General features: G+C 42.2%; 1 pseudogene; it reads left to right on the forward strand.

Annotated features, from left to right (window-relative positions):
- Window positions 1-13,139, forward strand: part of LOC122893933 — a 40,823-nt pseudogene that overhangs the window by 13,278 nt on the left and 14,406 nt on the right.

A 13,139-nucleotide genomic window follows, 5' to 3' on the forward strand; every position in this document is an offset into this window, starting at 1 on the left:
TTTTGAGTTTTACATACCTGTAGTCACTATGCTATATATCAGATCTCCAGAATTTATTCAGTTGCTAACGTGAAATTTGATCAACATTTCCCATTTCCCCTACCTCCAAGGCCTAGTAACCACCACAGTACTCTATGCTTTGTGAGTCAGACTATTATAGATTCCACACATAGGTGAGTTCAACAGTATTTCTCTTTCAGAGTCTGACTTATTTCACTCAACATAATGTCCACCAGATCCATCCATGTTGTCCAAAATCACAGGATTTCCTCCCCTTTTAAGGCTGCATAACATTCCATTGTATGTTTTTACCATTTTTTCTTTAGTCATTCACCATCACTAACCATCAGGGAAATGCAAATCAAACTGCAATGAGATATCACCACACATCTGATAAAGTATGGCTATCATTAAAACAAAAAAAAAAAGATAAGAAGTGGTGTAAGTGTAGTGTTAAGTGCCTGACAATAAGCTTTTGATTGCCAAGGCATCTTTTTCAAAGACATTCTTCTCAAATACACACATTGCTGGCTATACAGCTAGCTAAGGAGGGATGCCATCCCACCCATGATGCCCCCTCTTTGGCTCTGGGTGACCTAGATGACTGACCATTTGTGTGACCCCCCCTTTTCTTTTCCCATGCTTTCGTTCCCTCTCTCTCTCTTTTTTTTAAGATTTTATTTATCTTATTTATTTGACAGACATAGATCACAAGTAGGCAGAGAGGCAGCCAGAGAGAGAGAGGAGGAAGCAGGTTCCCCACTGAGCAGAGAGCCTGATGCAGGGCTCCATCCCAGGACCCTGGGATCATGACCTGAGTCAAAGGCAGAGGCTTAACCCACTGAGCCACCCAGGCACCCCATTTCATTCCCATTTTTATGTTTTAAATTCACCAATAAAAAGTGAAACCTCAAAATCCTGGGGATCCCACCCTTGACTCCAATAAAGGCAGAGCCCCAAGTCTGTGCACTCTTTCTCTACTCAGGACATCACTCTGTGGCTTTGGCTGGGCTATATATCCTCCTGAACATATGAGGCTTATTTATTAGCCTTGTTTTTTCAAAACTCCCTGAGGGTTGTTGCTGAGGTGTATCTTGCAATCAAACAAAGAGCCTCAAGGGCCAGTCCAGCCACAAGATCAGCTCTGGATGGGAAAACGTCTGTGGGGCTAACCACGAATAGTGCGGGCAATGTACAGGCCATAGTTAATGGCATCACTCTCCAATATTGAGGCTAACACAAGACAGTGAGGATACTGAGAAAAGAGAACCCTTGTACGCTATTGGTGGGAATGTAAATTGGTGCAGCCATTATGGAAACCAGTATGGAGATTCCTCCAAAAATGAAACATAGAAGTACTGGGGCACCTGGGTGGTTCAGTCAGTTAAGTGTCTGACTCTTGATCTTGGCTCAGGTCATGTTCTCAGGGTTGGGAGATCAAGCCCCATATTGAACTCTATGCTCATTGGGGAGTTTGCTTGGGATTCTTCCTCTCTCTCACTCTATTGCTATGCCTCTCCTGCACCCCAAACAACTATACAAATCTTTAAAAAATATTGAGCTACCATATGATCCAGCAATCCCACTTCAGGGGGTTTATACAAAAGAATTGAAATCAAGATCTCAAAGAGATATTCACACCCCTATGTTCAATGAGGCATTGTTCACAGTAGCAAGATAGGGAAATAACCAAAAAGACCACCAACAGAAAGAAATCTCTCTCTTTTTTTATGTTGTATTTATTTAAGTCACCTCTACATCAATGTGGGGATTAAACTTACGACCCCGTGATCAAGAGTTGTACACTCTCCTGAATAAGCCAGCCAGGTGCCCCCAGAACTGAAGGAATTGTTAAATCTGAGCGGCAGGTTAGTGAAAATAAAGATGTTAATTTTTTTCCCTCCTGTGAAAATTAATAAAAGGAAACCTGGTTTAGAGTGGCTGTGTGGCCAGCAGGGGGCGCTCTATTGCTCTACTACTCACACCAATTACAGCTCCGAGGGGACAAGACTACTTTGCAAGGCAAACTACTGTACTAGCCAGCAGAAGATAGGCTTCCCCATCCTGCTCCTCAACACGCCGGCTGAGTCTGTCACAACCCAGCCAAAGCAAATCTACCACACTTCTAATTCCCTGTTTATGCCAATGGACTTTCTGTTTATAACAGCCTTCCAAACTTCTTCCTTTCCTCTAGAAAAAGTGTTGCACTGGGTGTGGTGAAAAAATAATGAATAATGTTTTTCTGAAAATAAATAAAATGAAAAAAAATTTTATTAAAAAAAAAAAGTGTTCTTCTTTGTTCAGGCACTTGCCTACACTTTTGATGTAGCTTGTTTGTCCCTGATTGCAGTTCTCTGCTATTCCTGAATAAGCCCATTTTTGGTGGTAAAATAACTGGCAGTTTATTTTTTGAGGTTAATACTCCATATGATATCTATCAATTCCTTTCATGGAGTCCTTGGAAGCCCATCGATTCTAGGTTCAGACACCCTAAGACATTATTATAGTCTGCATGAAGACATTTATCTTTTCTTATGGTTTTCAGAAACAGTTGTACCAAAACACTGAAAAAAATTGAGTGATGGTTAACAAAAAGAAATATCAAAGAATTAATAGAAAGGAGTTAAATCAAGGAAATTGTTTAAGGAAAGAATATAAGTAACAAACAATTTTAAATTTATATTCAAGGGATGATATCTCTTTAGGAACTCAAATTAGAAGCCGCAACCCAAGCAGCATCTGTTACAGAAGCTGGTAGGCTGAACTTGAAGAAAGAGACCCACTAAACAGCTCCTAGAAAAAAGGGTTAACTGACTTACATGGACTGCTTTGATAGTTGATTTCTGCAGAGATAAAGGGATGTGTTCCTACCAGTCACTTTAGGGGTGCTTCCTAATGACTTCACTTCAGAGAAGACTTAGGGCTTATGGCTGAGCTCAGAGTTGAATTGTTGGATGTCTACTTTGGGTTCACAATAATTTGTCTTACATATCAAGAGTAGAATACCAGACTTATTTTAGAAACACTAGGTTAACCAGTTAAAACTGGCAATGACTGGCATAGAGCAAACTTATGATGATATTATGAAGAATATAGATCTACATTAACAACCTATTGTTTACAAAACTACTCTCACATGCACTGCTTCCTTTGATTTTCAAAATTCCTTGCTGAAGTCTTATAATAAATACACTGTGAAATAGGATGCCTTGGATACCTGTGGACCTCTCTCTGAGCTTGCCCCTTCATAGGTCAGCCCTCCTAGCTTCTCCCTGCTGCCTCTCTCTGCACTCACAGTCACTACCTGATTTAGGTCTTCAGTGGCTCCCATGAACTTGTTAGGAAGGGCTGTGGATATATGGTCACATGATGGCCATCTTAATTTTTCTCAGAGTCATCTTTCAAGTCTTCCATACCCAGGTGCCCAGAATTCCTGTCTTTTTACCCTCCTCCTCACCCCAAATTCCAGAGGGTCATTGGATTTATGGAGAGATATCTGAGACAACTTGTAGAGAGCAAAATGGAGTCTCTCATGTCAAGTGGGCCCCTGTGTCAAGCCATGACACAGTAGTTAAAGGTACTGCAGCTAGGAGATATTCCCTGGGACCAGTGTCAGCTGGCATCCCAGAACTAATAAGGAGCAGAACCAGAAAAGGTCTGCAGGAGGCTGAAACCATTTCAATCCCCTTAGAAAGGGGAGGATTAGACAGCAAACTGTCAGACTCTTCAGACCTTAACCCCCTATGTCAGAGACCACATAAAAAGGCAACTGCCTCCAACGGTTCTACCCTATTAATCTACAGACAGAACTGAGATCCTTCCCTGCTGGAACATAGGAAGCAGTGAGTGCCCAGAGCTGGCCAGGACATGACCAAGGCCTTATCTCAGCTGTGCACACACAGACTGACTTCGAGTTTGGTTCGTTACCTTACTACATCCTTCTGTTATCTCCCTTGTGCTGTGGTTTATCTTGTGTCCTGCTCTGTGTGTTGTGTAAGAAGCCAAGTTGAATCACATGGTGAAATTCAATTGAGTTTGGTACCCTTAACCTGCTTTCTAATTGTGCTTTAACTTTGCTTTATGATTGACTAAAGCTGACATTATGGAAAGACACAACTAATGTGAACTCCTTCATAACGTGGTCATGATACAGCCCACAGTCAGTCTATCAGCATATGAGTCCCTGTTATTCAAGGAATGCTTGACTTGAGCTGGGTTTTGAGGTGCACCAGAGTTTTTGTATAGAAACACCCATGATGTTTTATAAATACCAGTATTTCTCTTTTTCCTTTTTTTTGCCTTTTAAATTAAAAAAAAATAATTTATTAATTTTTTCAGCATAACAGTATTCACTGTTTTTGCACCACATCCAGTGCTCCATGCAATCCGTGCCCTCTCTAATACCTACCACCTGGTTCCCCCAACCTTCCCCCCCTGCCCCTTCAAGACCCTCAGGTTGTTTTTCAGAGTCCACTGTCTCTCATGGTTCACCTCCCTTCCAATTTCCCTCAACCTTCTCCTCTCCATCTCCCCTTGTCCTCCATGCTATTTGTTATGCTCCACAAATAAGTGAAACCATATGATAATTGACTCTCTCTCCTTGACTTATTTCACTCAGCATAGTCTCTTCCAGTCCTGTCCATGTTGCTACAAAAGTTGCAACCCACGGAATGGGAGAAGATATTTGCAAATGACAGTACAGACAAAAGGTTGATATCCAAGATCTATAAAGAACACCTGAAACTCAACACACACAAAACAGACAATCATGTCAAAAAATGGGCAGAAGATATGAACAGACACTACTCCAATGAAGACATACAAATGGCTATCAGACACATGAAAAAATGTTCATCTTCACTAGCCATCAGGGAAATTCAAATTAAAACCACATTGAGATACCACCTTACACCAGTTAGAATGGCCAAAATTAGCAAGACAGGAAACAACGTGTGTTGGAGAGGATGTGGAGAAAGGGGAACCCTCTTACACTGTTGGTGGGAATGCAAGTTGGTGCAGTCACTTCGGAAAACAGTGTGGAGATTCCTCAAGAAATTAAAAATAGAGCTTCCCTATGACCCTGCAATTGCACTACTGGGTATTTACCCCAAAGATACAGATGTAGTGAAAAAAAGGGCCATCTGTACCTCAATGTTGATAGCAGCAGTGGCCATGGTCACCAAACTGTGGAAAGAACCAAGATGCCCTTCAACGGACGAATGGATAAGAAAGATGTGGTCCATATACACTATGGAGTATTATGCGTCTATCAGAAAGGATGAATACCCAACTTTTTCTTTTTTTTTAAAATTTTAAAAAGATTTTATTTATTTATTTGACAGATGGAGATCACAAGTAGGCAGAGAGAGAGGAAGAAGCAGGCTCCCTGCTGAGCAGAGAGCCTGATGCAGGGCTTGATCCCAGGACCCTGGGATCATGACCCGAGCCAAAGGCAGAGACTTTAACCCACTGAGCCACCCAGGCGCCCCCCAGTATTTCTCTTTCTAATCCTGTTGACATATTTCCCAACCAAGGAGAGAATCAAGACACTATACTCCAGTATAGCATTGTTACTAACATGCTTTGAAAAGAAGTTCTGGGTATTATCTGAACATTCTGACTAAAAAACAGAAAAGAACAATTGCCTTCTTCCCTCTGTGAAAGCGGAAAGAAAATAAAGTCATCAATAGGTTGTCTGGCTGCCTCAGTTGGTAGAGCATATGACTCATGATCTTTGGTCATGTGTTTGAGCCCCAGGATGTGGGTAGAGTTTACTCCAAAACAAGAAATAAATATGCTTATGTCAAAGGGGTTTAAAATGGAGCAGAGAGGTCATTAAGGAGGTGGTCCTTACGCACACCCTCACTGGGTGGCCTCATGAAGTTTGAACTGGGCCAAACCTTAAAGACTCTAAAGACTACAGAACACCTGCATTTTGCTACAGTATCTATTGGACTTTGCATTGTGATCACCTTAGCTACCAATTATGTTTATTCAAGATTAGTTTTCTGGCACCAACACCCATCAACATTCTTTGTAAATAATGTGCAAAGGCATTCTCCTTAGGGTGCCTAGGTGGTTTTTCAATTAAGAGTCTGCCTTTGGGTCCTGGGATGGAGTCCTAAGTCTGGTTCCCTGCTCAGTGGTTTGTCTGCTTCTCCCTCTGCCCCTCTCCCCATTCAGATGAGCTCCTTCTCTCTCTCTCTCTCTCTCAAGTAAATAAATAAAATATTAAAGAAAAAAAAGCATTCCTCTTTTCTATCCACAAACCCCTGTTATTTGCTCTCTAGTTCAACAGTATTTGGGTTGTATAATCAGTATATACCAATTTACAATTCTTGATGTCAAATAAACAGTATGTCTCCTTATAATTTTTGGTGGACACCTTCTAGGTTCTTTTATTACCACTGTAATAAAACCAGATTGAGAAAAGAAAAACAAAGAGCATACATCTCCTATATATATGTATACTGGAGATATCCAGAAAAACTGAGTAAAATGTCCCTAAATGGCTCAAGGCACCACCTTGAATACCATCTTCAGCTAAGGACAAAAGGAAGATGTTGGAATGGCGCTGGGGTGGCCAATTATGGAGGCTGCCAGGAAAAACCCAGCAAACAATGGTCATATTTGTCAAATATATTTACGTCCATGGTTTCTCCATTGATAAGAGGCTTTCTTTCTTTCTTTCTGTTGATAAGAGTTTCTTGTGATTTGTAGAGTCATGCTCCTCTTTCTGATACTAGGAGGGAGATAGACTTAAAATGGAAATTTCCTTTATTAATGGAAATGTTCCTATAAAAAGGCTAACTTCCACTCTGGTTTTATAGCTTCTCCTGTGTTGGTGTTTTCTTAAAAATCACCAGGTCAAAATCATTCTTATGTCCAAGAGGTAACATTTGGAGTGGCAAACTCTGCTACTCTTCATGACTATCTGATAATAAGGTGGCCCCGTGAGAAACTCAACCAAGGTGGCTTAGGTGAACTGATAGGAACACATTCAAGGATCCCACAAAGTCAGGAACTATCCACAAGTCAGGAACTATCACATCTTCATCTATACCTTTTGGCATGAAATCGAGCATATTTGCCTCAGGAAGTGGAGAGACCGTTACAGAAATGTATACATATGGGCCCAGCATCCCTTCAAAATACTCCACTGCTACTAGGAGGGTAACCAAAAGAGATACAGAGAGCACAGCCGCTACACTGAACTCCACTATGGCTTGAACAATGTTGATGGCATAGAGGACATCCAGTTGTTAGACATCAAAAAATAAAAATCTACCCATGTCCAGAGGTTCTAGTAGAGTGTCCAATACTTCCCAAGCTGAGCCCCTGCCTCCATCAACAGCCCTTGCTACTCTATCCTTTGCATTAATGTGCCAACATTTTCCAACTAGTTAAGAGTTATGCAACATCACATGCTTTCTTCCTATCAAAACCGCTCACAGTTTCTCTTCCTTAAGTACTCCTGTGCCCTCATGTATCTGATCTCCTTGTACAGTTTTTCTAAAAAAAGATTTTATTTATTTATTTGGCAGACAGAGATCACAAGTAGGCAGAGAGGCAGACCGAGAGAGAGGGGGAAGCAGGCTTCCCGCTGAACAGAGAGCCTGATGCGGGGCTCGATTCCAGGACCTGAGATCATGACCTGAGCTGAAGGCAGAGGCTTAATCCACTGAGCCACCCAGGTGCCCCTCCATGTACAGTTTTTTAAGATTAAGTTCTATATGGCTTCTCTGTTTTACTGAACCAGGGATATTCTTGATTGTGAATCTCCTTATACCGACCCATCCTGAATGGTCTTCCCTAAATAAATTATGTCACTTCAACATGTATGACATTCACATATGTTATATGTTGTATGATTGGTGGAGATGTCCCAGGGTGTGTGATACAGATTGTGCTGGGATATGTTGGATATGACTCATTCCTTAAACATGTCTCTAAGGAAACACATGCATTTTATTTTTATTTTATTTTTTAAATTTCTTTTCAGCATAACAAAATTCATTGTTTATGCACCACACCCAGTGCTCCATGCGATGTGTGCCCTCCATAATATCTACCACCTGGTTCCCCCAACCTCCCACCCCTGACCCTTTCAAAATCCTCAAGTTATTTTTCAGAGTCCATAGTCTCTCATGGTTCATCTCCCCTTCCAATTTCCCTCAACTCCCTTCTCCTCTCCATCTCCCCATGTCCTTTGGTTATTTGTTATGCTCCACAAACAAATGAAACCATATGATAATTGACTGTCTCTGCTTGACTTATTTCACTCAGCATAATCTCCTCCAGTCCCATCCATGTTGATACAAAATTTGGGTACTCATCCTTTCTGATAGAGGCATAATACTCCATAGTGTATATGGACCACGTCTGCCTTATCCATTTGTCTGTTGAAGGGCATCTTGGTTATTTCCACAGTTTGGCAACCATGGCCATTGCCGCTATAAACACTGGGGTACAGATGGCCCTTCTTTTCACGACATCTGTATCTTTGGGGTAAATACCCAGTAGTGCAATTGCAGGGTCATAGGGAAGCTCTATTTTTAATTTCTTGAGGAATCTCCACACTGTTTTCCAAAGTGACTGCACCAACTTGCATTCCCACCAACAGTGTAAGAGGGTTCCCCTTTCTCCACATCCTCTCCAACACACGTTGTTTCCTGTCTTGCTAATTTTGGCCATTCTAACTGGTGTAAGGTGGTATCTCAATGTGGTTTTAATTTAAATCTCCCTGATGGCTAGTGAAGATGAACATTTTTTCATGTGTCTGATAGCCATTTGTATGTCTTCATTGGAGTAGTGTCTGTTCATATCTTCTGCCCATTTTTTGACATGATTGTCTGTTTTGTGTGTGTTGAGTTTCAGGTGTTCTTTATAGATCCTGGATATAAACCTTTTGTCTGTACTGTCATTTGCAAATATCTTCTCCCATTCCGTGGGTTGCCTCTTTGTTTTGTTGACTGTTTCCTTGGCTGTGCAGAAGCTTTTGATCTTGGTGAAGTACCAGAAGTTCATTTTCACTTTTGTTTCCTTTGAGAATGCAGAATTTCTGAAGCTTGTTTGTTTTGAAGAATTTTCTAGAAATTAGCATTCTCCTTCTTAAAAGAATCACTGGATATGGTGATTTCTGCCTTGAAGCAGATACTCACCTTAATATGTTAGCACCTCAAATTTCCAATTAATTTGCCCAGATTTGTTTCTTGGAAGGGGTTAGTATTTCTTTCTTTGTGGGGTAGCAATAGTCTCCCCACTGAACAGAGACCTCCAATTCGTCACCAGACTATCTGGGGTGTTTCTCCTCTTGATTGTGCCTGACCCTCTCTATGGCAGGACTCTGTCTTTCCTCTCCCAGTGTCCTCCTATTCAGAGCACTCTCCCTCCCCACAAGCTCGCCAGGTGTGATGGTCTGGACCACTGTCACCACCTATCACTTTCTTCCACAGACAGAAGCTCCGAGCAGTCCCAGGCCCAGAACATGAGGAGAGTCAAAAGCCAGAGCTGGTGAATGTGCCGATAGTGAAGCGCCAAAACCCCAAGTGAGTATTCTTAAAGGCTCGAGAAAAGTGTTCTCTTACCACCAGCGGGAGGGAAATGAGGGGATTTAGGTTTGGGAATAAGTGTGAGATAAACTCAAGACAAATTCTGGCCCAAGGAACCTGTCAAGATACTCCAAGTTCCCTTCTTCATTCTCGCTGCTAGTAAGGAGTGGGATCCTCATTACCACAGAAATGCAGGAATGTCTGGCCCTTGTCACCCACAGCCCTTCTTCCCTCTTCAGAAGCAAAAGGTTCATTTCACTTAAGAGAAACACTGTCTCTTCCAACATTTATGAATTTTGTGCATAAGGACAATGACTGAACTGGTCAGACTGGTGGGAAGTGGGGCTTTTCTCTAGTTCTAGGAACCAGATGCAGCTGGAGACAGGGGGTCCAATGAGATGATGAAGTGATAACAGAAGCTGATTCTAAGCATGTTCAAGGGTTCAATAGAAGTGGTGCCAGACACGGAGCACTCACAGACTCGGTGCCCTGGAAACAGGAGAGAGAGCCACCAGTGAGGTCAGGGAGAGAGCTATAGCTCCATCCACAGCAATTAGGGGGGTTTTGTTTGTTTCTTATGAGTTATGTTTTTTAAAGTAGGTGCCACGCCTCCAGTGAAGCCTAATACGTGGCTGGAACTCATGACCCTGAGACCATAAGATAGAGACCTGAGCTGAAATCAAGGGTAGGCCACTTAACTGACTGAGCCACCCAGATGCCATCCTCCACTGCACTTAGGAAAAGGGAGATGCAGGATTTTCTTACTGAGTCCCCTCTGGTAGCAGAAAGAATGGGACTGGAGGCCAGGAGACCTGGGGTCTAGTCTCAGCTGTGCCACTAAGTAGCAGCAGCCTTGAGCAAGTCACTTACACTTTCTGAGATTCAGGCTGCTCCTCTGTAAAAGTGGGGATTACATTATCTCAGGGGTGGCCAGTGGAGCACACACATTTACGTCCATCCTGCCTTCAACGGAGGCTACTGTTCAACCACATCGCTTATTAGAATTATTTTTCTACAGCGTTCCAGGCAGGCCCTTCCCATGAAAATGGATATGCGAGTCAAAATTTACTTATTCTCCTTCAATTTAATAATCCTTTCAGACCCCTCTAGCTCCTAAGTGGAAGGTTCCGACTTTCCTACTAAGAGATGGCCATTTTTGTGATCTGGTAATAGCTCACTCAATAAAAGGAAAAGGAAAATTTAGGATCATAATTTCATCCCCTACTCCTGCCCAAGAAGACCTGGCTGGCTCTACTTGAGGTCACCCTGTCCTTCCTTCCATGCCAGAGATTTTGGTATTTGAGCTCACCCTCCATCAGCTCACCCAAGCAGGACAGTCCCAGACTGTAGCTCCCTTTCATCTCAAATAGCCCATACTTAACAGCTTCATATTTGGCAGCAAGGCATCTCTGAGCAAAGGAATGATCTCAGGTCACTGAAAAAAAAGAGTCAGGAGCAAAGGCCTGTAATGATTCTATTTGATGCTTACCAAATCCACCCAGATTTACAGTGGTGGGTATTATAGAGGGCACGGCTTGCATGGAGCACTGGGTGTGGTGAAAAAATAATGAATAATGTTTTTCTGAAAATAAATAAATTGGAAAAAAAAACAATTACTGTGTCTGGCCAGTTCAAAAGGTCTTTCTGTCCAGTTCAAAACTGGGCAGAAGGGGAAATGGAGATTCAAGATGGAGTCTGTCATGCCCAGAATTTTTATACGATTTCACGCCTCCTAAAAAGAGACCTTTCTTTTCTGGGTGACAATTTCCATTCCTCTGGAATGAGAATATTCATAATTCTCTCCTTGCTCTGGATTTAGGTGGTTTCAGTCCAAACTCTGATTTAGCATCTGAGGAGCTGGGCAACTCCCAGAACTGAATTTCCTTCCCTGTTCCTCAGTTTTCTCAGCCCTGAGATGGGGATGACGATAAGTACGTCTTAGGTTTATTATGAGGACAAAATAAGGTAAGATGGGCAGAAGGCTTGGAGAGGTCCTTGGAAAGCATGACAAATGCTAGCTCTAGTGATGGCTCACATAGGGTGCTGTTGACATCCTCCATAAAGAATCTGTGTCATTGACATGGAGCCATCTCTGACTTCCTAAGAAAGTAGGGGTGAAGTAAAGGACCTCCCAGGCATTTTTTTTTCTTTGTAAAAACCTGAACTGAAAAAAGTAGGCAATTTTGAAGCCCCGAGGAGAGGAAGAAAGGGGAAGAGGAGAGAAGAGAGGGATCTCAGTAGAAAGAACAGAATTCTTTAAAGGGAAAAGTTTTTATCATGTTGCCACATGATATCCAAGAACTCTTCCGTGAAGTCAGCATGATTTGTGAACAAGTATGAATTGGAAAGTGCCAGTGGGGTGAGGATGATGTGGTATGGTGTGAGCTTTTACTTTTATGTTTCTGTAATTTGCCCAGCACCCTACCCTCCACCCAGGTTTGGTCTGTCTCTTTGTCCCACATAACACGCATATCATCTGGAGTGGTGTTGGGAGGAAAACTTCCCTTAACCACTTAGGTTCATGTCAGAGAGCCTGTACTGTCCCTAATAAAAAAAAGACTGGCAGGAAAATAGACAAGGTTTATTTGCATGCCTGTGTCAGAGAACAAAAGAAGTGGGTCCCTGAACAGCAAGGGATAGAGGTTTCTAGATTAACTTCATAGGAGAGGGAAGGGAGGGAAATAGGATATAAATGGGGCCTTGTTTTTGTGTTTTTGGGGGAGATAAATGAACTTTTGGGAACAAGTGGGAAGCAAGACAGTTTGTGATAATGTTTGCTTATGTAGGTGTGAGTGGCCTATCTTCTTCCAGTCTGTAAAACCTCCCCAGTGGAGATTTAGGGCAGTTTCACTCTCAGAAGATTGCCTTTATTCAGGTAAGAGAATCTCTGAGAGACGCCTGGTGGCTCTGTTGGTTAGGCATACAGCATTGATTTCAGCTCAAGTCATGATCTCAGGGTCTTGGGATTTACCTCACCATCAGGCTTCTCCCTGTCACTGGGGAGTCTGTTTAAGATTCCCTGTCCTTGTCCCTCTGCCTTTCCTCTCCTACCTCTCAAAGATAAAATAAAATAATTAGTTAGACCTGAGCAGGTGAAAAGTTAGTGACTTCTACATCAACCACTTTTTAAGGGATAGGTACTTGTTACCTTGCTTTCTCTCTCCTGCTTGCTTCTGACCAGGGACGGAGCACTGCCTCTTCCTCTGGTTCATTGTGCCATTAATTCATTCTCTCCCCACAACTCTGGGAGCTGTAAGTAACAAATCTTAAGACTTTGCTTCTGTGTCCATGTCCTGAAATGGAGCCCTGGGTTTTTCACTCCCCAAAGTGGTAACTGGAATGCTGAGAGAGTAACCTGACCATGTGGATGGCTTGACCCCTCTTCAGCACATTATAATCTTAACAGAATACACTAGCTCTGATTTCTCAACACACCAGCATAGAATTATTTACCCTGACACTTGGGAATGAAGATAAAATAAGGCATTTGCTGACAAAACAATAAAATATAACAAAACCTAATGGAGTTTATAACTTCATTAAAGCAGCCCTCCACTAAAAAAATGTCTAAGCATGGATTTCAGGTTA

This window comes from Neovison vison, chromosome 13 (assembly GCF_020171115.1).
Source record: "Neovison vison isolate M4711 chromosome 13, ASM_NN_V1, whole genome shotgun sequence".
Lineage (NCBI taxonomy): Eukaryota > Metazoa > Chordata > Mammalia > Carnivora > Mustelidae > Neogale > Neogale vison.